The following is a 26151-nucleotide window of genomic DNA, read 5'->3' as shown; positions in this document are numbered from 1 at the left end:
GTCCAGCTTTTGAAGAGTAGCTGAAAGAAGAGAGAACTTCAAAACAAACTGCCTCCGTAAGGATAAAGTGTACCAACCCCAGCCCAAGCTGGAGCAACCATTTTCATAAATAAACGTCAAGGAGACAGCTTCATGTTCAGAAAATCGAACGTTTTCATTCCTTAAAAGCTGAAAAATTATTAAATAAAAATCCAAAAATCAGGCCTTTAAAATGTGTCTCTTTTCACCTGGCAGTAAGCAATGTGTATAGAACTTTCCCCTGCGATAGATCAGGACAGCAGGACAAAGTAGTAGAAAAGCTGGTGAGAACTTCCAAGTCTGTGCAGTGCTGGGCAGAGGGAGGGCCAGCGAAGGCCCCACTCCCAGCTCCCCAGTCCCCTCTGCTTCCCCTTCTGGTCACGGCCCCTGGGCTGCGCTCACCCCCTCAGACGAGATTTATTCCTGCGCCTACGAGGGCCTGGCTTTGCTTCTACCGTGTCACTCAAACCTCCGTTGGCTAAATTCAACCGTGCGCTCCTGAAACTTAAAGCTCTGCACACACCTGACTCCCCGTGCTGCTGGCATTTTGCTTTTCATAACCTCCGCTCCCACGGATTCTCTGATGCTCTGGATTGCTTCCTGCTTCATTACGTCATTCCTCCACTTGTTCACTTTCATTCTGTTCAACAAGCGTTTATGGACGGCCTAACTGTGTGGGACCTTCTTCCAGACGCAAGGTCAGAGCCACACACAAAGGACATCACAGCCACATGGAGCTTACAATCCAGGAGAAAAACTATTTCTTTTTTTTTTTTGTAACTCCTAATTTATCCCTCCCCCACCCCTTTTCTCCTTTGGTAACCCAAGTCTGTTCTCTATGTCTGTGAGTCTGTATCTGCTTTGTAAATAAGTTCATTTGTACCGTATTTTCGATTCCACATATTAGCAATATCACGTGGCGTTTGTCTTTGTCTGTCTGACTTACTTCGCTCGGTATGATAATCTCTAGGTCCGTCCATGTTGCTGCAAACGGCATCATTCCGTTCTTTTTTATGGCTGAGTGATATCCCATCACATATTCGTACCACATCTTCTTTATCCATTCCTCTGTCGATGGATAATTAGGTTGCTTCCATGACCCGGTTACCGTAAATAGTGCTGCCGCAAACACTGGGGTGCGTGTGTCTTTTTGATTTATGGTTTTCTCCGGATAGATGCCCAGCAGTGGGATTGCTGGGTCATAACAGCAACTCTATTTTTAGTTTTAAAGGCACCTCCTTACCGTTCTCCACAGCAGCTGCACCGACTTACACTCCCACCAGCAATGTAGGAGGGCTTCCTTTCGGAAAACTCCTCCTGACACGACAGTTCCCAGTGTGATGTGTGCTATTAAAGGACAGGCACACTGCGATCTAGGAGGGACACGAGGGATCCAAACCCAGTCCCAGCAGGAAGAGACCGCGAGCTGAACGGGGGCCACGAGCCAGGTGAAGAGAGCCCCAGAGAGAACAGCGCGCTTGGAGGCCAGGACGGACCCAGTCACGTTCCAGGAACTGAACCAATCCCGGCCCGGCTGGAGCAAGCGGTCGGGGAGCTCCCGGGGAGGCCAGGACGGTGCAGACGCGAGCGTGTAATCCACGCCGCGTAAGCCACCGCTCTCTTCTGAGGGCAATCAGCCGAGTGACTAAGAGGTGAGATCGGGATCGTATTTTTAAAAGATTATCTGAAATGCAGGATGAGGGCTGCATCAGAGTTGGGTGGGATTACGGAGACACCCTGAGGATAAAAAGTGGATCAACCCCTGCAGTGTTTCAGAGACAGAACCCACAGGCTGTGTCTCCCGGGGGGACGTGGTAATGAAGGGAAGGGAGCCCAGAGTCCCCGGACTCACCTTCTCAATACCCCAGCCCCGCGGAGGGGAGACCAGGGTCCAGGGACGGCCACCAAAACGGTCTGCAGTTCACTTCGCAGGATTTGGTCATTAGGCCATCACTAAGCCCAGATGTGCAGTTTTCAATATTGCGTAACCCCTCGTGGGGGCTGGATGCTTCAACTCTCCTACTGAAACCCCCTTTAGGGAAGCAATTCTTCCTTCTTCAAAAGCCCAGACGTGGGCAAGCTGACTGCCGTTCAGATTCCAGGCCAGGGACTCACCCTCCCGGGGCAAGGCGTCTCTAGCTCTCTGCAAGAGTAGAGGTTGCTTTTCTTAAATATTTTTGTTCCTAAGAGCCAGTACTGGTCACCCTCCCCCAAACTAAGAGGTCAACTCTGAAGTCCACGGCGACCTCAGCTCTGGGGACCCAAAATTCCAGCATCCCCCACTGGAAACAACTGCCTCACTAAAGCTACACTACGGGACATAACTTATGTTTAACACACTACATTAATCCTTTCTTGAAAAAAGGTGGCTGTGATCCATACCTTTCTTATTGCATTCAGCAGGCAATTCAGTGACAAGTTTGAAGTAAGAGCGAAGTTTAGTGCACTCTAGAGTAGGGAGGTTTTTAACTCTAAGAATGATCATTTTTTGATTCTCAATTGTTACAGCAAAATGTCTACAGGATGCTTTGTAACTAATTAAGGAGTAAAACCTTTGGGACTATAAATCCTGAGTATCTGTGCTTTTAACGATCACCACTGAAATCTGAATGCGTACAGTTACTATCTCTTCAAATTAAATATCATTCCCACTTATGGCAGGTCACGAGGAAATCAGATAAACATTTCGGTATTTTGTTCCTCTAACACATGAAATAATCTCCAGCTACTCCTCTAACCCCTATCATAGTTATACTGCTCAAACAGCTCCTTACAAAGACATAGTCATTTAAAATACATTTACAGGGGCTTCCCTGGTGGCGCAGTGGTTAAGAATCCGCCTGCCAACGCAGGGGACACGGGTTCAAGCCCTGGTCCGGGAAGATCCCACATGCCGCGGAACAACTCAGTCCATGCGCCACAACTACTGAGCCTGCGCTCTAGAGCAACAAGAGAAGCCACCGCAATGAAAAGCCCACGCACGGCAACGAAGAGTAGTCCCCTCTCTCCGCAACTAGAGAAAGCCCGTGCACAGCAACTAAGACCCAATGCAGTCAAAAATAAATAAATAAATAAAATAAAATTAAAAAAAAAAAACATTTACAGAAAATATAGTGATTATTATGAGAAGGGTTAAGGGAGACGAGTAAGGCCTTTTTACTCTATGAAAAGCCATCTTGTTTTCATCTATTTGCAGATAAACACTGTGTATTTCTGTATTGTGGTTTGGCTCATACTAATAAATAGGGGAATAATGTCAGCGTAAAGTAGCGGTCACATTTGAAGACGCCCACCCACCCCTGCAGGTCCCCTCATCTCAGTCTGAACACACGCCCTGTCTTGGAAAAACCTGTTACAGAGTTTCCTTTATTGGTTCCTTGTCTCAGCAGGCTCTGTGCTTTCCTATAATATAGGCCCTTCCAATCAAGCTACCTTTCTTCCCTTAGATCAGTCCTATAATTACTGTAGCACGGTATTCATCAGAATTCAGCTTGTCTTTTAAACTAATCTTGTATATTTGTTAGGACTGTTATAGCTTTTGTTAGTGTCCATAAGTGCTGACTGGTTTCACCCCAACATATTTTCTTCCCATAAATCCTTTCATTTTTAGTGTGTAGTTTTGCAACATACAGCTTTTTAGGAAGTTATGTTGTATAAGAAGTGCCTATATTCTCAGCAATGTTGTTTGTTTTTTTTTGTTTTTTTGCGGTTCGCAGGCCTCTCACTGTTGTGGCCTCTCCTGTTGCGGAGCACAGGTTCCGGACGCGCAGGCTCAGCGGCCATGGTTCACGGGCCCAGCTGCTCCGCAGCACGTGGGATCTTCCCGGACCGGGGCACGAACCCGCGTCCCCTGCATCGGCAGGCGGACTCTCAACCACTGAGCCGCCAGGGAAGCCCCTCTCAGCAATGTTTGATTTAAATTTACAAGTAAGGCGGGAATTCCCTGGTGGTCCAGTGGGTAGAACTTGGCACTTTTACTGCCCAGGGCCCAGGTTCAATCCCTGGTTGGGCAACTAAGATCCCCCAAGCTGTGCAGCCAAAAAAATAAAGTAAAATAACAGGTAAGTTGAAAAGCCTACTTAACTACACGGGAGAAAACCCAATAAAGTCACATTCTCTAAGACTCTACAGATCTCGTTATGACTTAGGTCGTAAACCCTGATGAAACTTTCCAAATGGACCCCACGTGAGGAGCTGAGTGAGGCTCCGGGACCAGAGGCTCCACCTTTGCCTCTTCCTCTACCCTTTACCAGCTCTGTGACGTGAGTCAAGTTCTTAGTCTAACTTCACCTCCACTTTCTCCATGTGGAAATAGGCATCCTAATAACAACGATTTCATCCACGTGCTGTGAAGGTAAACATGTAAAGTACTTAGGAAAGCACCTAGCACAGTACGTGCTGAATAAATGTCAACCAGCACATTTCCTTCTCAGCAGTCGTGTGATACTGAACCGTTTTCTTAACTTCACTGAGCTTCTGTTACCTCACCGGTAAAATGGTATGAAACAGGGACATACGAGGGATCAGAGAAAATATATGTAAAGGCCTTCCACAGAACAATCACACTCACAGAAGGTCACTAAATACATGATTGACAAATGTATTCTATCTTCTCAGAAAGACAGGTAATGTTTTCAAGCTACGACATTTTTTCTCTTCACTTTTCAAAGCCAAGGGAACTCTGATTTATATCAGGTGCTTGGTGTCCCACAAATATAAAAAACATTCTCCACTTGAAGAACACGACTGCACACCAAGAAAGTTGTTATCTATGTCAATAGTTAGGGCTCCTTTCATTGAATTACCAAATAGTAGAGTTTACAGCACAGCCCAGGGCACTAAGATGCCATTTTGGTTTCACTTTATGTAATTCTATCAGCGAATAAGTTGCATGCCAAAGTTCTTTAATAAAATATTAGAATAAACATCGAAGAACTATGCTAGATTTTAAATCTCTTTTTCCACTCATTAAACCAAACTCGTTATATCAATCGAGCAAATATTATGTCATTGGAGTGCATACTATTTTCAATAAATACACATTATTCCCAATGCGGAAATTTTTTAAACAAAATAAACTCATAACAACCAAGGTAAAATGGAAATTCCATGGTATCTGATTTTCTTTTCCTAGAAGTACATTCTGGGATTGACTGTCATATCTGCGGAGCATCTGATTTAACATTTTGAACAACGAGGAGGCATTAAGGTGGCTTCTCCTTGATGGGAAGGAAGGGTGACCCTACGAGCACAGAATTCCCTCTATGGTGGAAGAAAGTCAAATCATCTGGGCTCTAACCTGTCATATTTGGAAGGAAGATGATGGAAGAAGACACAACAATGACTCTGGATTCTTCTAATCCAGCCCTTGGAACTTTTCCCAAGATCCTTGAGAAGAAAGACCACAAACTAACAGAGTCCTAAAAACGTAAGATCTGTGAGCATTGCTGGAGACAGAACCTTCCCAGCCTCACCACGAACAAATCAATCAAGACGCGTACGCCTGGCCACACAGGCACCAACAAAGAGAAAACCAAGGAGACCCGAAGAAATGCATGGCCATGGAGGCGCGGGTGGCGAGCCAACGGGAGGGTCAGACGAAGCTAAGCCAGCCCTGAGCAGGCCGCTGGGCACTCGTGGGGTCGGCCTGTGGGTCAGGTCCAGCCTACTGCCCGGTTTCGTCCAGGCTTTGCGCTAAGAATGGTCTTCACATTATGTAATGGAGGCAAGCCAAAAGAACGTCTCGTGATGACCGAGCACGAAATGAAATTCAAATTGCGGTGTCCACAAATACAGCTTCACTGGAACACAGCCCTGCTCTGCCAGAAGAAGAAACATGGTTGGTCTCTGCCCACTCTCGCCCTTTTCTGTTTCCTGGCTCGCAGCTCCGCAAACACTTGGAATCTCCAGAGGGATGGTGTTTTTTACGCAAACCAGGTAGCTGGTGGCTGGAGGCCACTGGGCAGCCTAGGACGGGGCCTCCTTGCCACGGAAGCCAACCTGAGATTAGAAGGTTGGAACTTTGCATCCCTCCCAGATCTCTCGGGGGCGGGCAGGGGGGTTGGAGGTTGAGTTAATCACTAATGGGCAATGAGTTAATCAATCATGCCTACATAACGAAGCCTCCGCAGAAAACCCCAAGCGCAGGGGCGAGCTCCGGGCTGGGGAGCACGTGGAGGTGTAGAAGGATGATGCGCCCAGAGCTCACGGAAGCTCCGGGTCCTTCCCCACGCCTGCCCTGTGCGCCTCTTCCATCTGGCCGCTCTTGAATTGCATCCGTTTATAATCAACGGGTAATATAGTAAGGAAGCTGCTTCCTGAATTCTGTGAGCTCCTCTAGCATAATGTGGACCTCAAGGGTGGGCCGTGGGAAGCTTCCACTTAGAGTTGGTTGTGGCATGAATTTGAGATTAGGCTCTGAAGTTGGGGCGGCCTTGTGGGGCTGAGCCCTTAATTAATCTATGGGATACGGTCTCAGAACTGAATGAAACTGTAGGACACCCAGATGGCGTCGGGAATTTCCTGGGGAGGAAACACACACAGTTGCTGTCGGAAGTGAAGTACTGATGAAAGAAGGAAGACGGGGCTTTTCAATGTTTACAAGTTCATCCATTTACCTGTGGCCTAAGGCTGCTGCTTTGGAACAACAGTGGCGGAGCTGAGTAATTGCGACAGAGACCCAAGGCCAGCAAAGCCTAAAATATTTACCGTCTGGTCCTTTATAGATTCCGTTTGCTGACCTTATAAGACATCATATACATTATCTCATCGAATCTTCACAACCATCTGACGGGGAGCGAGTGTGTATATGTTACACAAGAAGAACCTAAAATGTAGATTAAGGAACTTGTGCTTGGTCATTGCTAGTGAATGGCAGAAACAGGCGGTGAACCCAGGCCCATCTGGTTATAAAGCCAATGCTCTGGGGTGACGTTGAAAAATGGGGGACTTTTATATACCATAGTGATTATTACTCAAATTGTTCTGGCAGTACATACAGTCGGGGAAAACAAAGGTTAAATTTATCTGCTAAAATGGAAGGTCAGACTTTTGGGCCTGGGACCGAGGGAATGAAGACATCCCAGAAACGCAGGTGGGAGGGGCCCTCTTGGGACCCCCGTGAACTCTAAGGAGACCCCGTTGTGCAAAATTTCACTTTGAGCCTCTTTGGTTTTAGGAATCAAAGTAGAATCAGAAGACAACTAGAGGGGCTTCCCTGGTGGCGCAGTGGTTAAGAATCCACCTGCCAATGCAGGGGACACGGGTTCGAGCCCTGGTCTGGGAAGATCCCACGTGCCGCGGAGCAACTAAGCCTGTGCGCCACAACTTCTGAGCCTGCGCTCTAGAGCCCGTGAGCCACATACTACTGAGCCTGCATGCCACAACTACTGAAGCCCGCGAGCCACAACTACTGAGCCCGCGAGCCACAACTACTGAAGCCCGTGCACCTACAGCCCATGCTCCACAACGAGAAGCCACCACAATGAGAAGCCCGCGCACTGCAATGAAGACCCAACGCAGCCAAAAATAAATTTATAAAAAAAAAAGACAACTAGAAAAACTGTGGTTGTCTCTGACACACTTAAAGCATCTTTATTGTAAAGGAGAGGAATAAATTATGGGAAAGTATATTTTTCTGAGAAATTTTCTTTTAAAATCCTAGGGAAAAGGCTAATAACGGTGAAAAAAAACCAGAGCTGGATTAGAGTAATGTTGACACAGAAGAGAGTTAGATTTTTTGAGTTAGATCTTCCCTCTTCTGTGATTCACCCAAAGCTCCCGTCCTGGAGACCTCGGGCGGGGGGAGAGAGGTTTCTCTGGCAGCTCCGGGGGAGTGGGGTACACAGGCCACTGACTGGTTAGACGCTGCCGGGCAGTCACGGGCCTTCTAGAGTTTTCCGTTCAGCTCTTTCTGATTCTTGAGACAGAAAATGGTCTTCTGTCACTGACACTGAGACACGGTCCTTGAAGCTTATGCTGGAACCAGGCCAGCCGAAGAAATGCAGCAAATTCCAACAGAAATTCACTTCTTTCTGAGTTTCTGCATTAGGATCAGTTCAGAAGAAATCATTACCAGAAATGACACCTGGCTTCTGAACACGGATTTGCAGGTGTGTGTCTGGACACCCCAAGGGGCATGTTGAGAGAGCAGGTTCTTTCCCATTAAACCCCAAACCACGAGTACATTGTTTTAAGGCCTTCTCATCTCGGACCAACTGAAAACAGGGAGGGTCCGAAGAAACTTTCCTGTTCACAGCGAACACAAACAATGTGTCTCCTGCATTTCAGTATCTTTTACACAAAAGTCAACATAAGGACACAGGCACTTACATGATACAAGTTCAGAACTTGAGACCTTAGAGGCTGTTAACTGCAGTCCTTCCCACTCACAGATGGCGGAACAGAAATCCAGATTCTCGTGACTTGGCCCAAACCCCAAAGCTCCTGAGGGACAGAGGTCGCTCAGCAGCTGAGGCCACGTGATCACTCCACACACTCTGGTCACCTCCTCAGCTGAAAGGCAGAGATGCCCCCGCCATCGTGGAGGCCCCGCAATGGCTGCGATGCTTCGAGAACACGTCCACGCTCCGTCCTCTGAGTTCGAGTCCCACACCTGTTGATCTGAGAGTTACCACACGTGCTCCACGTTAGTCCAGTCGGAGGGTCACCCGTGCTCTTCACCTCGCACCAGCATCAACACTCGCTGCTAAACGGGCTTGGCTGTCTACAGTTTCTGAAACATTTCCCCAGGCCCTTTTCCACGATTTTCTCATCACCTTTGCACTTTCTCAAGAAGCTATCTTTAGCCCTTTTTTAATTCCCTAAACATATTTTCTAAATAGCCTGACTTACTCATTACCCTGTCTTTGCCACTTAATTGAAAGTTAGGTATGTTTCCAGCCTTAATCTAACTAGCCAACGTAGATCACGATTTATCTAACTTTAGGCTCCCAGTAAGTTAATTTTATGCTGAAATTAAAAGACAGGACTACCGGCTTGGAGTCATCTGGTATAAACGTGGATGGGATACAGATATATCAAGTCCTTATTATATGGTTCACTCAGTCTTTTCCCTTTATTTTCCCTGGATCCTTCTGTACGTGCAGCACAAATACACATATGTAAGCAACACACAACTGGAGAAGAAATCATTTTCAGAAAGTTTTCCTACGTATTTTCCTTTTCTATCTTAGTTTGTATGAGCTGTCCTATTCGTTTTTACTATTTTTGTCCAATTATTTTCCTTTTCTTTTTTATCACTTCCATTATTTTATTATTTAATGTTTACCTTTTTTGGAAAGGAAGAATCTCACTACTCATAGAAATGCATGAAATTCACTGAGCTCATTTGAAAATGACAAGAGATTGGACATGAAGCCATGAGCGGAAGGGCACGCCATGGAGGAAGTACAGCGAGGTGAACGGGGCGGGGGGAATGCAGGAAGTTGTGGGAAAGGCAGGAAAGGGTGGTGCTAGAGATACTACAAAATTAAAGTTGGCATCAGTGGCAAATGACTAGGTCTGAGAAGCAGGATGACTCAGGTTCTGTCTGGAAGGATGTTGGGCCATTGATAGAGGCCCCAGAAGCCGGTTTGACAAAGTGATGGTCAGCTGTGCTTTGTAGACGTGGACCTTGAATTCTTAGCGGGACATCTGGGTAGAGACGCACCTGAAAACTGAAGTCTTTAAGGAGTGTAAAGCAGATTAGAGATATGAATCTGTGTCCTCTAGATAGAGGAAGCCGTTTAAATCGGGACTTTAACTCAAACCGTTCAATGTCAAAGGGCCGCAAAAGAGAGATAAAACGGCCACGTGGATGACTGGGGAATATTTGTACTTAAGAATTGAAGAAGGATGTTAGGACTCAGATGGAGAAGCAGAGATCAGAAAAGTATGCTGCGAATGAAAAAGAAGAGGACACACGTTCAAACAGAGGGGTTTGTTGGGAGACCGAAGAGGGTCGGGGGGTGTGGTGGTCAGCCAGGCCTGCTGTAACTCAGCACCACAAACTGGGTAACTGGGTGCCCGCGACAACCTTAACACGTCTTCTCAGGTTCTTCAGGCTGGAAGTCAATGGCAGGGTGTTAGCATGGACGAGTTTTGGTGAAAGCTGGCTTTGTGGCTTGCAGATGTCTACCTTGTCACATGGAGGGGGGCAAGAGAGAAGAAAGAGAGAGACAGAGACAGAGAGAGAGAGAGAGACAGAGGGAGAGGGAGGGAGAGAGAGAGCGACAGAGGGAGAGGGAGAGGGAGAGAGACGCGATAGTTCTCAGGTATCTCTTCTTAAAAGGGCACTTAACCCCATCATGAAGTCCTGTAACAGGGAAGAACAAGTCTGACTCCGCGTTGGAGCTGCTTCTTTTTCTTTAACCTTTGTGTTCTGTTGCTTTTTGCTACAAGGTAATCGCTATAATCAAGTTGCCTATAAGCTTAAATTATCCATAATGGCCCATCTCTGGGAACCCGGCCTCCCAGGTCATGAGCATTAAGCTAAAATAACTTTGTTCAGCTCACAGGCCCACCTGTGAATGTCTGCAGCAAGGAAGAAATTCGTACATCCCCTCCGGAGTCTGAAGCGGAAATATCTGCAACAACCTATTACCTTTTTCATTGTACTTTACCTCCTCACCTCCCTCTCCTTGTTCTATAAAAGAAACTAGCATCCAAACCTGGTTAAGATGCTTCTTCAGGACCCTAGTCCACCATCCTCTCAGTCTGCAGGCTTTCCGAATAAAGTCCCTATCGCCTGCGTCCACACCGCGTCTTTCGATGTATTGTCCCGTTGTGTGGCGAACGGAGCGAGCTTGGACTCGGCAACACTCCCACCCCCACCTAAACCTAATACTAGCCAGTAAACATCTCTTTATGTTCAATAATATGAGACAAAAGTCATGAGACAAAAACCCATTAGAATGTCTAAAATTTAGAAGTCTGACAATGCCAAGACTTGATGCTGATGCGGAATAACGGGAATTTTTCGTAAACTGCTGGCGGGAAAGTAAAAAGGAGCAAACCACTTTGGAAAGCAGTTTGGTGGTTTCTTAAAAGGCTGAACACACCCTATCATACCACCCAGCTATTCCATTTCTAGGTATTTACTCATGAGAAAGGTAAATACATATACAAACAAAGACTTGAACACAGACATTCATGAAGCAGGTTTACTTGTAACAATCAAAAACTGGAAACAACTGAAATGTCTTCGATCACGTGAATGAATAAGATGGTGTATAGCCATATGTGCAAAGGACTGTTATCCAGCAGAAACATGCAACAAAGAAGATAAATCTCAACATCATTATCTGAGTGATGGGACTGCACACACGAGAGTCCACACCGTAACAGTACTCTGTATAAAATCAAGACACTGCAAGCAAACCCGGACTTACAGACAGCAGATCAACGATCGCCTGGAGATAGAGGAGGGGTGCTGATTGGAAAAGGACACAAGAAATTGTTTAGGGGTGACGGAAACGACTTCTATCTTGATTGTGGTGACGGGTTAACGGGTGTATACACCTGTCAAATCTTATCCAACTGTATATTTTTTGTATTTGAGGTTTATTTTAAGTGTCATACCTTAGCCAGGTCATTAAAAAAAAAAAAAAAACCAACTCAGCGGAGGACTAAAAGAACCTAAATGAACTAAATTCCAAAATAAATAAATAAGAAGCCATGGAAGAGATGAGACCTGGGCTATTTTCATCCCAGATCAAGTGGTGGAAGCTGGCAGAATCTCCCACAGGCCGGGGTCAAGAGTGGCTGGTTAAATGTCTATCAGACTTTTAGCTGCTGGAGGAGAGATTAGATCACCAAGGACCCCGAAGCTAAGATGGGCTGGTCCTCCACCTCGCAGCCTAATATGTGTATGTGGTACATGACACACACACCTGATAGATGACATGAGAAGAGGAAGAAAATGTGACCCACGGTCAAGAGAAAACAGTCAACAGAAAGAGACCAAGAAGTGGCCAAGATGTTGTCACCAGACAGGAACTTTACAACACCCGTGATAAACATACTAAAGAATCCAGTGGCCTAGTTGAATAGCAAGCATAAATAGGGAGCTTCCATTAAGAAACCGAACATAGAGAAAAAGAAGCAATCCGAAATGCTAAAAATGAAACATCACAGCAAGGGAAATAAAGAATTCCATTTACCATCAGAGGAAAGGATCAGTGAACATGAAGTCAGGTTAACAGAAATGACCCCAACAAAAACACAAAGAGAATAAAGAGTGATAAAATGGAAAAGCATCTGAAATCTGTAGAACAATATCTAAAGGTCTAACATACATGTATCTAGAGTCCAGGGAAAAAAAGAGAGGAGATGGAAGCAGAAAAATATTTGAACAAATAATGTCTGGGAATATTCCATATTTGATGATAGCATCAAACACAGATCCAAGAAGTTCATTAAACCCCACACATGATAAATACAAAGAAAACTACACCTAGGCATAATGTTATCAAACCTCTGAAATTCAAAGATAAAAAGAAAACTTTCAAAAAGCATCCAGAGGTGAAAAAAAGAAATATAATAAAGAGGGAGTAAATGATTTTTACTTACTTTTCTCCAGAATAGAGAAGAGCAGGTAATGCAAAAAAACGTATGGGCTGAAAGAAGAAAACTACCCTCTTTACCTTAAATTATAAATCCAACAAAATATTCTTCGAGTTAACATGAAAAAAAAGAAGTTTCCTAAACACTACAGTCATAACTTTGGTGGAGAATTTAGGTACTTTAATTTAACTGAATTTCTATCATTTGTATTAAATGTATTAATTTTTTTCTGGTTTTATGTGTTTTATTTGGAAGTTCATAGATCAGCAAAACCTAACTCTAAAGCTCATAATGCTATAGAGTCTAATCTATTTTAAAAACAAATGCTACTGATTATATGTAAAATCATATACAAACCAACAGAAAAACTGATATGTCAGCCATTAAGGTGGTAAAGCATAGTTTTTTTAAAATTAAATTTAAAATTAAATTTAAATTAAATTAATTAATTTATTTTTATTTATTTATTTTTGCTGCATTGGGTCTTTATTTCTGCATGCCGGCTTTCTCTAGTTGCGGCAAGCGAGGGCTACTCTTCATTGTCGTGCGTGGGCTTCTCATTGTGGTGGCTTCTTTTGTTGTGGAGCACGGGCTCTAGGCTCATGGGCTTCAGTAGTTGTGGCACGTGGGCTCAGTAGTTGTGGCTTGTGGGCTCTAGAGCGCAGGCTCAGTAGTTGTGGCTTGCGGGCTCTAGAGTTCAGGCTCAGCATCTGTGGCGCACGGGCTTAGTTGCTCCGCGGCATGTGGGAACTTCCTGGACCAGGGCTTGAACCCGTGTCCCCTGCATTGGCAGGCGGATTCTTAACCACTGAGCCACTAGGGAAGTCCTAAAGCATAGTTTTTAGAGGATGGACCCTGCCTGGCTAAAAAGACTGGTTCCACCACTAATTCAATGTATGACATTTAGGCAAATTATTTTTCTACTCTTGACTTTGTTTCCTGACCTTAAATTAAATGATAAGGGTAGAACATTCTCAAGGGTTTCAAGAAAGGTAATTGCGTTTTAACAATGCTTGGAATATAGTATGTACTTAATGAATGTTGACTATTATGACCTGAAATTAGGTTTACCTTAGCCCCTTGATGCTACTTTGTTCAAGGCTTAGTTAACAAAGCAGTAGTTGTCAAAGGGCTCCAAGTTCTGCGCACCCTGGGGTGCCCCGAGAGCCCCTCCTGGAAGGTGCAAGGTCAGAACTGCTTTCATAACAGCACTGGGATACCATGTGTCCTTTCCATCCTCATTCTCTCTCAAGTACACAGCAGCTTTCTGGAAGTTAACACGACATCTACAAGGTCATCATTATGCAGCTAATGAAATGCATGCCCCTACTTCTACGTAGTAGGTTTAGGGTATGAATGTGTATATTCAGGAATTAACCCCGTTTGTTCTCCGAACTTCTACTGTGGTCTTTCTCCCTTTCATTCGTTATACTTGCTCTGATCTCTGTAACCTCATTATTGCCCCAAAATCATTATTTTGAAATTCCCAAGTTCTTCTTGTATCTACATGTAAACACAAGAAGTAACTACCCCTTGGGATTTTGTTTTGCACTGATATTATATTATATTAGCTTTTCTAAAGTTAAAAATTTTATTTTAACAGTTATTATTTTAGAATTCAATAATATTCTAATGTAAAGAAAAAATTATTTATACTTTTCCTTTACTTAAAGACAGATTTTTTTGCTTAAAAAGAGGGAACTGGAAAATTTCCTCAACCCACAGCTGCACCATGTACATCTGCCATGGTAGCCTGACAGCTTCCCAGTACTGATGAGATCAGTGGTGATGTTAATTAATGTGATTATTTTGATACTGTATAATATAAAATGTAAAGTTTGTCAACATTTGGAAGACCTGCAAAACAAGGGGAACCAGTATTTTCCAGTGACCACGATGGTCCAAATTCATGCAGAAATAAAGGTTCCATTCACAGAACAATGGATTTTAATGGTTTCAGATCCCACGTGGCAAGTAACCTTTATGAAATGATCACTTCTCAAATTTTGAATTTTTTATGCCAAAAGAATATCTACAGTTGCCTTAAAACATATTAAACCCCTCCTCTCTTTTCAACTATGCATCACTGTAAGGCTGGTTTTTTTCATACTTCCACTAGAGCAACCTGAATGTGTTAAATATAGAAAACATACTCCTTTTCACTTCAAACGATTGTATATTGACTGTGGGTTCTTCTACCAAATGCATAGTTACTGCTCACAGATATTAAACTTTAAGTTTCAATCTCACTAACCGTGTGGACACACGACCGCTTTACCTTCACATCACACTGCTCTCCATCCGGCAGCGCACACTTCTCTCCAATGCCGGACAAGACCATAGCTTTCTCCTTTAAAGCTGATATTCTGCTCTGGACTCCATCACAGATGCTTCCTTTAAGCCCTTTCTTTCTAATTATTCTACCTATGTAAAATCTTTAATCTTTCTGTCTACCTGAATTCCTGAATTTACCCATCCATCCAACCATTCGTTTATTCATTTGTTCATACATCCTGCAAATTATTTATTAAGCACCTATTACTACATTCTAAGGGATGAGGTTTCAGGAATTAAAAACAAAAACAAACAAATACAAAGAAGCCAACATTAAACCCTAAAGGAGGGTCTCATGTAGGGGTTGGTGGGTGAACAGGATAAAAACACACAAATTCAGTGAAGGTGAACTACCATGACCTGTTGTGATGGGGACACAGAAAATCTGCATCAAATGCTGACACGGTACATTGGTAAGTGCTTCCTCAAATGATGAGCCTTGTTGAATGAGTAAGAAATAACAAGGCATAACAAACAAGAAAAGCTATTCCAAGGAGCAGAAAAGTAGGCGCCAAAGAGAAAGACAAAACAAGAAAGAGTTTGGTGACAAACTGCAGCTGTGACAACATGGCTGTGACACAGTATTCTAGTAGGAGGGTGACTGAGACATGGGAGCAGAGTTAGGGGTGAAGTGCGGCCGTCAGATCACCCAGTGGGAGCTGTGAGCGCTGCGCCGTTTCTACACCGCTTTACACGCGTGTGACACGCAGCGCGCAGCACCGCTTCTCGGTACCCAAGCAGTGACCAACGCTCATTTGTCAAAGACAGCTAAGGCAGACAACCACAGCCGAATGCCATTTTACTGTGTGTAAAACAGACTGACGGCACACAGCTCCCAACACCCACTGTGCACTGAAACAGAGCCAGGATTAAGACAGGAATAACTAACAGATTTTACTCCAGTTGGATTTAGACAGATGATCAAGGCTGGTGAGCAAAAAATGTTCTAACCATCCCCAGCTAAGACGTTTCTTCACCAGCGACGAAGGAGACTAACAGGGAAGAAAACGTGTGAAAAAACAGCCCTTCCCAGGGCTTCCCCGGGCCTCCTTGCTATTTAAGCGCCCTGCTGCCCAAGGCACCCGACTCACCTGCCTTTCTTAAGCCCCACATGCGACGTCTACCACTTTCCTTTTTCTCTTGACTTTGAAAGTCTATATTCAGGAAACCATGGTCTTGATTGAAGGCAGAAGGCAACATAACCAAAGTGACGTCTGCTCTTGGACAAACAAGCTTGTGCTGCTTTTCTGGGTAAAACAGTTCCCCGTGGCCTCCAGAGATACACTCCACGGGACCGCATCAATCCAACTGAACTGGCCACGGGGCAGGACCGATGGGAGAGAAACCTTTGTGCGGTGTGGCCTCACGATACCTGCGGTACGCAACCTTCTTGCTCCTGGCCAAGCCGGCAGGTGAGCTGCAGGTGACAATGCAGTCTAAGTCAGGATCAAGCCTTCGAGCGTCAGAGGGCACGGGGAAAGAGAAGCATCGGAAGAGAGCAGCTTCACTTAGGACGGCCTGCTGTGCAACAGGTTCTGCCAACATGGCGGCCGTCTCACACACCACCGGGAACCTTTTTCAGCACAAGATAGCACAACAAGAGCTTAAGAATATTACTCTAAACCGTCCCCACAGAAAAGATCCACAACAGAGGCTGTGGCACATTGTTACTTGGACTAGAGACGAACAAAGAAGAGTGTTAGTCATTAGTGACTGCAAATATTTTAAGACACTGAAAAGTGAAATTTTACCCAGAGTTTGCACTGGGAGGATTGCCTGTCGCTAAGCACATTTGGAAACGTACAGCGTTGATCCAGCGTAAGAATCTCTTGCCTCAAATCTTGACCTATCAGGTCTCGACTATGTGACTGTGTTTATCCAAGTATCTTCCACGTTACATTTGCAATCCTCGAAATTCTGAGTTAACCCATATTGATTCAGTTTTATATTCACCAATACACAACTTAAAAGTTCATATTATACTAGTGAAACGTTGAAATTCTTTGTCCTATGTTGAATTAAGTTAATCATATGAGCCAGGTATCATTTAACTACTTGTAATAGAGGATATCTGAAGCTGCAGAACGAATGAGAAGAAGCAGCTAGCAATTTCAGTGCGTTCATATAAAATTAGACTAGTAACATAACCAAACTCCTCTAATAAAAATATGCATCATTAAAGTCCTAGGGTTTGTCAGCCTCATGGATGGAAACTCCTGATGCAGTGTGAGGACTCAAACAATTTCCCTAAGTCTAGAGATGCATCTAAACCCCTGAAGGGTTGGAACTGACTATGAAGGTCTAATGAAAAGTAACGCAGATTCCACACATCCTTTCCCCAAAACTCTAAACAACTAAATGGTTCCGAGTCACCTAACAAAGAAAGGTTCAGTGGACATCCTGGTCTAGGTGTCACCTAACCCCTTTTAACCTTAACTCTGTTTATCGGTATTTCCCAGCACTCACTGCTCTGAGATGCCCACTTCACATCACACATTCCGACCGAACGCTCGTGATCCCTGGAGCACTTTTATTACGTGTCTGTGAACAGAATGGGAGCTAAACTGAAATGGCATCTCCTCCCATTGGGGAGAACAGTCAATTCAGCAAGTGATTACAGCGGAGGATAAGACGGTGAAAGACAAGTCCCATATGACATCGCTTACAGTGGAATCTAGAAAAGTGATGGAAATGAGCTTGTCTACAAAACAGAAACAGACGCACAGACACAGAGAGCAAACTTATGGTTGCCAAAGGGGAAAGGGGTGAGGGATAAACTAAGAGTTTGGGATTCACAGATACACACTACTGTACAGAAAACAGACAATCAACAAGGACCACTGTATAGCAAGGGGAACTCTACTCAATATCTTTTAATAACCTGTAATGGAAAATAATCTCAAAAAGAGTACACATATATATACATGCATATATATATACGACTGAATCACTCTGCTGGACACCTGAAACTAACACGACACTGTAAATCAACTATACTTCAATAAAACAATTATAGCCGAGGATAAATAACAGCATAGGGGATGAACAGGGAGGTGCAGGGAAACATAACAATGCCCTCGATTCAGACCCGGAAGAGCGGGGAAAGTTTCTAGGAAGTAGAGCCTAGCTTGAGATATAACGTCTGAGTAGGTACCGGCCCCTCGAAGGCCCAGCAAGGGGCCAGGGAATGGGGAAGAGGAGGGGAGGTGGCCGTGTTTCCCACAAAGGGATGCTGCAGAGTGTGCGGTGAGAAGTGGCACTCCCGGTTCTCCATCCATAGGTTCGTCCCCTCCCCACACACACACTCACACTCTCACACAGCCCCTCACACACGCACTGACAACTTCACACCCCCTCACACTCATACACTCACACAACTCTCACACTCACCTTCACACACACCCTCATACACACTCACACAGACACACTCACACACCCCTCACACTCACACACACGCACTGACAACCTCACACCCCTCACACCCCCTCACACTCATACACTCACACAACTCTCACACACTCACCTTCACACCCCCCCTCATACAAACACCCTCACACGGACACACACTCACACCCTCACACACAGTCACTCTCACACACCCCCTCACACTCAGACACAGGCACTGACAACCTCACACCCCCTCACACTCACACACACACACTGTCACACACACTCACACCCCGCTCTTCCCACTCTTTAAATCCCACAGGTCCTGCAAGGTCCGGCATCCTCATCCTGTTGTCAAATCTCTGCTCAGCGCCAGACCTTCCCTAGAAAGCCTTCTTCAGCATTTCCCTCCTGTGGGACGCTGGCTTTTCAAGTCCTTGAGAAGTTTCTAAAACTGCGGCACAGATATTAAGCTCCTGGTAACGTGCTGACATGTGTAATTCCAAGGCTGTTTCTGGGTGGTTATCTCCACGCACAGACTTTAAGCCCCTTCAGGCAGGAATGTCATAAACTTTGCATCTTCCTCAGTAACACGCAAAATCCATAATACACTTCATCCTGAGAGGTACAGAAAAGTGACTAACCTCTGAAAAGTGTGTCACAGAACATAACGTAAGCTGAAGCTTTCAAAGACTACAAATTGAAAACAAATTCTTTTAATTCTTGTTACTACTGCCAGGCACAGCGGTGCTGACGGCGTTTATTAGCTATAGAGGAGAGCACACTGACTGCGGGGGGCGAAGAAATTCAGATGAAGGTGACTGACTGGACCAGCTGGTTTGGCTTCATCTCAGTTCCTCGAGAACGTATCATTATAACGGCAAAAGCAAGATAAAAGTCAAGTAACAAATTTAAGGCCCAAGCCATAGTATGATGTTCAATATCCTAAATGAGTTTAAATCCATTAAGTGGGAAAAATTTCATCACAAAGTACTGAAAGCACGTGTGGATGTGATAAGGGAACAGTTACAATCATCTTTTAAAATGTTCCGTGAAGGGAGGGCTGACAGGGAGCAAAGAAGCCAGCCATGGTCTCAATTTTCAAAACAAAGAAGGTGGATTCCAACTTTAGCCTTGAGAGCTAGACACTGATTCCAGGCACGCCTCCCACGAGATTCTTAACATTATCAACTGTAAGCGCCCAAAATGTGAAGTGTTGTTACCTACCAGCTAGGGAGAGGCCAAAGGAACCCATCATTACAAAGCAACCCAGGGCTATTTCTTTTTGTTTTCACAGGGTTACTTCATAGCTCTTCTGCAGAAAGTGGAAATGCAGTGCAGCAAGGAACCTGGCTGAGTCTGTCACAGAATGCATGCGCCCCGCCCACAGGAAGGAATGTAAACGCTGAGGAAGGAGAGTCGCTTGACTATAACGCTGCCGGAATGGCCTTATAAAGACCACTCATTCGTGGGCTCCTGCAAAGCAAGGGAAGGCGTCTAGGACCAAACGTCCTGCCCGTTCTCCACTCGGCATAGTTATTGGATAAAGATATTAACTGCATCCTGATCACATCTGCTCATGCCTCTAAATGGGGAGGAATAGCTAATCTGTATCATGGAACCAACATCCAAAAATATCCTGACCTCCTGGAACAACAGGCTAATGAAAGGTGAAGGTGACATTTAATTGCAATAAGTATTTTTTAAAGTCCCAAATCTAGTAGTCAAATGTACAAATCGAGGAAAAGAAGTATACTTGCAGAGAAGTATGCAAAAAGATGCCTCATTAAACAGTGCAGTATGGATGCCAAAAATATAGAAGGGGAGAGGACAGATTTGACGTTAGAATGATTTACTATGTGGTACCCAGAGGAGACAGCCAGACAAGTCCAATGATGTTAGTCCGTTCCTGTTTGCTCAGCTCTCAGGACCACACTTTCAGAAAAACAGGAATTCATCCAAAGGAGAAATTGCTTGATGATAATGGGATTCTCGACCTATGCCAATTAAGGACAAGTTGAAGGACATGAATATTACCATAGAGATCACAGACATATTATATCTCTGTTATGTAGAAAAGCTTTCTGTATAAGTATTCTAAGAGGTAAAAATTGGGATAGGAATATTATAGAGGCAAATAGTACAGTTCACTATAAGGAAAGAGTTCTTAGCCTCAGAGCAGGTCAAATAAAGGAATGCCTCCCGCGTTCAAGATGAATCTTGATCAACAGCTCGCCTAAATTGATCTTAACATTCTCCTTGAATTTGGAAATAAGATCATCTGCTAAAAGTGAAAAAATAAAGATAATTTGGACTGGAAAACCTGGAGAACTCCGGAACATGTCTTATGGGGAATTTGATAGAAATTATCCAGGAAAGAATAGAATAACTTCCGAGCAATGTTAACCATCCCTGAAGCTGAAGGTGGAGTGAATCAGGTGCTGGTAGGCCTAGTGGCAAGAGATTAAGGGATGGAGCAGAGCTGACATGGCTGTCCAACATCAGTGCGCTGAGCAAAGAGGAAAACCGGAGAAAATCGGGACTGGCCAAGGTGCAAAGTCACAGGACAGGAGGGTGTGTGCGGTGCTGAGTGAGGGGCTTACTGGAAGGACAGGAGGTGGGGTCAGAAAGAGAATACGGAAGGCTCAGCTTTTTCAGCTGGGCAGCCCTGAGTGATGGGAAGGCCCGGAGGGCGGGGGGCGAACACCAGTGGATTCCCAAAGTGAAGCAGCGCAGGCGGAGGTCCTGGGGACCCAGCGCGCAGATGCTGAATGAAGTTCTCAGCAATGACAGCTGACCAAAGTGTGGGAAGCAAATCCTCTGTTAGCGTAGGTTCCCAAGGGAAGTGGAACATTCAGGAAGTCAACAAGCACTGGTCACAGGGAGAGGGTAACACCCGTGAAGCGTGTAAACTTAGAAAGACCCGGGGTAGCTGGGCGATGCTGAAAGGATTAACAGTTAGGAGCAGCTCTGAACAGCCTGCAGGCCCCATGGGAGAAAAGCACAGGCATGTGTGTAGGACCAAGACCACAACAGTCCACGTAGGCTCCTTGCAAAACAGATACTAATCCTGACATGGTATCGTCAAACAGAATACCTACAGCACCAAGGCATCAAAAAACTAAAATCAATAACTAGGAAGACACCCACTATGTGCCAGGTACTGCGAATCCAAGGATGAATACCCTGAGGGAGATCTGGGTTTGGTAGCAATGCAGACATCTGAACAGGTGTCTGTTTTTCCACTGCAGTATGTTGATTTACAATGTTGTGTTAGCTTCAGGTGTACAGCAAAGTGATTCAGATGCACACACACACACACACACACACACAAATCTTTTCAGATTCTTTTCCCTTATAGGTTATTACAAGATATTCCCTGTGCTATCTAGTAGGTCCTTGATGATGATTTGCTTTATATACAGCAGTGTGTATCTGTTAATCCCAAACTCCTCATTTATCCCTCCCCGCCCCTTTCCCCTTTGGTAACCAGAAGTTTGTTTTCTATGTCTGTGAGTCTGTTTCTGGTTTGTAAATAAGTTCATTTGTATCTTTTTTTCCCCAATTCCACATGCAAGTGATACTGTATGACATTTATCTTTCTCTGGCTTCCCTGTCTGAACAGGTATTTTTATTTTTAATTAATTAATTTTTTTGGCCGCACTGCGCGGCATTAGTATCTTGGTTCCCTCACCAGGGATCAAACCCATGCCCCTTGCGTTGGGAGCGTGGAGTCTTAACCACTGGACCACCAGGGAAGTCCCTAAAAAGGTATTTTTAATGTAAGGTAGCAGAGTGAAAGGGGACACATAGCTATGTCAGACCTGGAAAAAATTCAGGATTAAGAAGCTTTCCTGGGGGTGCCCAGACCCCTTTCCTGGGGTGTTCACTCCCAAAGCCACTGTCTTCTGTTGGCTTCTTGCTAATTCCTACTGTGGTGAGAAGGAAGAAGTGGTACCCGAGTGAATTAACTTAAGTTGCCTTTGATTTTCTGAAAGGGAGAGTTTATTTTAATAAAAAGATTATTAACAGCCAGAAAGGATTCCAGGCAAGCATCTACACGCAGTTGATAATCACATTTCTGTGGCTGGGCCTGGGGGAGGGGGGGATCATGGCCCAAAGCCCCTCAGGGTTCATAAGGGCGTCACTCTCCTACTGCTGCTGGGCGGGGACTGGCCTAAAGCTCAGTCCTGGCAAATAATTCTGTTCATACCCTGTAAGCCTGAAGGCTGCAGAAGAACAAGCCTGTGGGCCTAGCACTCAGGGGAGAGAGAAATAGATGAACTAGGTCAGACGCTTCCAAACTGTTTGAGAGAAACAAAAGAAGCCAATGTGAGTCAGGATAGCCAAAAAATCACTCCAATGCCAAACAAGTCAACTAATCTATGCGCGGCTGAATTGGTTCATCTAAAGACCTAAAACTTGCCAGAAGATTTTCTTGTATCAAGATGGAGAGCCCCAACCAAAACTGCTGCACAGGCACCTAACGAATGTTTACTGAAAACATCTAGATGGCCTAGGGACTAAAAACGAGTGAAATTATTGATATTTTAGAAAGAAAAGCAACTGTTTCTACAAATATGCAGAAAAGTAATAAACTGTAATGTTTAAGAAGAGTTGCTTGGGTAAATATTTATAATTAAGTGGTATAAAAATCAATGATACAGAAGTTATATATCCTAGCAAATAAAAGGAAAGTTAAGCAACTTCCTGGAAAATCTAACATTCCTAATGGAAATAACAATTTGAGTTATCACTTACTTCTTTAGTCTTTAGTCCAATATTAATTTAAAAAGTTTTTTAAAATAATGCTTTAACACAAGATCATTTTATAAAGCATAGTTATATGAGATTTGAGGACCACACCTTGTGAAGCTACGTCTCCTTCTACATTCTCAAGAACGACAAAAAAAAGTATCTTGGACATGTTATTGTATACCCGGGTACCTAGTAGCGGGGACTTAAAGGGGCTTTTTATATTCATACACTATGAAACACCACACCAAGCATAAGTATTTTCTATTTGTGTTGGGTCTCAAAGAGAGAAAAATAAAATTCTTATTTTCTCTGTCATACATTAGAAAAAAGATCCTACAGCACAAGGAAAAACAGAATACCCATCTATTCATTACAAATTTCTATTAAATAAACTCCAGCTACTTAAGTTTCCTCGCTGATACATTTAAAAACATACAAGTGGGTCTGTTTTATATGAGATGTTTAATTACTGTACCAATAATTATTCTAGAATGTTCCCTACCACTTTATGTCTACAGGCTCTATGTAAAGAGCCTACTGTTTTGACGTGAAAAGTACAGCTTATTTATTTTAACTCCGTGCTTCTTATTTTTCTGTTGGGTCATAGATCCCTTTAGATATCTGAGGACTCTGGATTATCACCCTAAAAATGCAGAGACTCAAACGTTTAAATACAATTTCAGGATCCCCGGGAGCAATCCACAGACCGAGCTGTGTAATAACTGAACAGAGAGCACAGACTGCACGGGCAAACTCCACCAAAAGCATAACACTGTTAACATGGCTTTTTGACAAATTAAGATTTGCTTCTAAATTTTAGACATCATATTTCTGTTAGTTGCTGTTATTATTGATTTTTGTCACTCTTCATAATATAGTACCTGAAATGACAACTCCCAAAGAAAACAAAAAAACATAGCCGTCTTAGGAAAAGCAACAGATTAGCTCCACACTAGGAACCAAGGTATAAAAATCTACATCCATCACTGAAGGCTCTAACGCTTATCCACGTGTCATCAGAGGGTCAGCGATGTTCCTCCCAAGAGCAGTTCTAGTTAGGAGGTAAGCATTTGATGAAATCACTATCACAGGGCTGACCCTGATATGTTATAAGTCAAGCTCTAATTTAAAACTGTATATATGACCCGTTCTACTTAAAATTCCAGGGGGTTTCAGTGTGTTGGAAACCAAGACGCCCCGGTCACAATTAAGCGACACGTTCAACCTTCTGGCTTACTTCAGAAGATACACACTGTTCACCAAGTGCAAAATGAAGGCGCAACCCCGGGAAACGAGGGAGTAAAGGAAAGACGCACGGAATGCATAACCTGAAATCACATGACCACTCGCAGCGGAGCGCCCACACAAGGCTGCTCGGCCCACCCAGGACAGGCTGAGGGCACCGGCCCGACGCCAACCGCTCCCCAGGGCGCCGCGGTCACAGTGGGCATCGGATCCCCAAGCAGTAATTAACACGCGCGCACACACACACACACACACACACACACACACACAGACACGCGCGCGCGCACACGAACACACGCGCGCGCACACACACACGCACACGCGCGCACAGGCACACACACACGCACACGCACGCAGACACACGCACACTCCCCGGCGGAGCCCGGCAGCCCCCCTGGAAGTTAGCGGCGGCCCCGCTGAGCGATCCCGGGGTCGCAGCCGCCCGGCCCCCAGGAGCGCGAAACGCTCACGCGCAGCGTGGCCGGACGAGGCTGCGGTGACGCCGGCGCGGCCTCACTCCCCGAGGGCCCTCCGCCCTCGGCCGCCGCGGGGCCCCGGGGCGCGGTGCTGCCCCCGGCGTGGGAACCGGGCCCGGTCCCGGGAGCGCAGGAGGGCTTCCTGGGGGGCACGCGAGGGCCCGGACTGGCGGCCAAGGAGAGGGCCGCCCCCCGGGAGCCCGAGCCGGCGAGGGCGCGCGGCGACCACTTACTCGGGGGCGTCTCGACCTCGGGCTGCGTTTCCGGCTCGCCGGCAGCTCCGGGCGCGCCTCGCAGATCCGCGCCGCCCGCCCAGGAGGAGAGTGGGCGGCGGGCGGCAGAGGGGGGCCCGGCGGCGGCACCTGCCGGTCCCTGCACCGGTGTCCCCACAGCCGGCGGCCGCCGCGCCTCTTCCCGGCTGCCGCTCAACAGGCAGGGCGGGCGCGGCGCGCAGCAAACCCGGTTCCCGCGCGGCGCCCACGCTCAGGCAGCCCCGGCCCCGGGCTCCCGCTCTCTCTCTCCCTCTCTCCCTCCCTGTCTCCTCCCCCCGCTCTCAGCCCTAAGGATCCCTCGCAGCGCCTCTCCCTGCGGTCTTTTCGGAACCCCTCCCCTTCCCTGCACCAAAAGACTGAGAAAGAAAGCAGCGGTTGAAACGCACCATGGTGAGGTTACGCCGGGCTCCTGTCCGCTCGCGGCGCGCCCTCCCCGCAAGTGTCGGTCGCCTGGGGGGCGGGTGTGCTCCCGCGGCGGCTCCCTGCCTTCTGCGTGGACTCTAGCAGCCAAAGTGTAGGGAAACTACACCGAAATCTGCTCCTGGAAAGCCAGCTCGGGGCTGAGTGTCACCCACTGCGACCATACTAGGGCAGGGGGACTGAGTCCTCCAGCCGCCCAGTCGCCTTCCCAGCAGTTCCTGTGTGGAGACGGAGACCAGGGAACAGGGACAAAGGAAGAGAAAGGAGAAAGAGGGAGGGAACGCAAGGAAAATTTGGCCGACTTAAAAAACAATGTTTTCCACTATGCACTGGGCCGGAAAAACCTCAGTTCTCCGTAGTTAGAAACTCCAGCATTTCTGCTGGGAAATTGATGTCTCTGCATGGATGGTTTTCGTGCCCTGGTTCTCAGGTTAAAGCCAATCTGCTCCTTTGCAAATGCAGTTCTATGGCTGCCGAGCATTTACATCTTTCCAGTAAGGTCCTGATTCTGCTTGGTTCGGTACATTTAGTTCTGTTTGTTGGATGTGCGGTGTGTGTGTGTGTGTGTGTGTGTGTGTGTGTGTGTGTGTGTGTATTCCAGAACAGAAAAATAAGTTCTTATATAAGCGTTTTGAGTCACCTTTCCGACCTCAAAAAAGCTCATTATGCTGTTTCAT

At 45.6% G+C, this 26151-nt stretch overlaps 1 protein-coding gene across 5 annotated transcripts in view; it reads right to left on the bottom strand.

The window, feature by feature from the left end:
- Positions 1–25679, bottom strand: part of GUCY1A1 (guanylate cyclase 1 soluble subunit alpha 1) — a 63277-nt gene extending 37598 nt beyond the window's left edge. For 2 of the 5 annotated variants that reach the window (XM_060011914.1, XM_060011916.1), the window contains exon 1: positions 25441–25679. The gene's annotated coding sequence lies outside the window, so the exon portion shown is untranslated. Of the gene's footprint in view, positions 1–8349; positions 8443–25015; positions 25324–25440 lie in introns of those variants that run through there. The other 3 variants (XM_060011915.2, XM_060011918.2, XM_060011917.1) reach the window with 3 other exon arrangements.
- Between the last annotated feature and the right edge of the window lie 472 nt (positions 25680–26151).

Source organism: Delphinus delphis, chromosome 5 (assembly GCF_949987515.2).
Source record: "Delphinus delphis chromosome 5, mDelDel1.2, whole genome shotgun sequence".
Classification (NCBI taxonomy): Eukaryota; Metazoa; Chordata; class Mammalia; order Artiodactyla; family Delphinidae; genus Delphinus; species Delphinus delphis.
The sequence above is the reverse complement of the archived record's forward strand: the minus strand, read 5'-3'. Positions and strand labels throughout refer to the sequence as shown.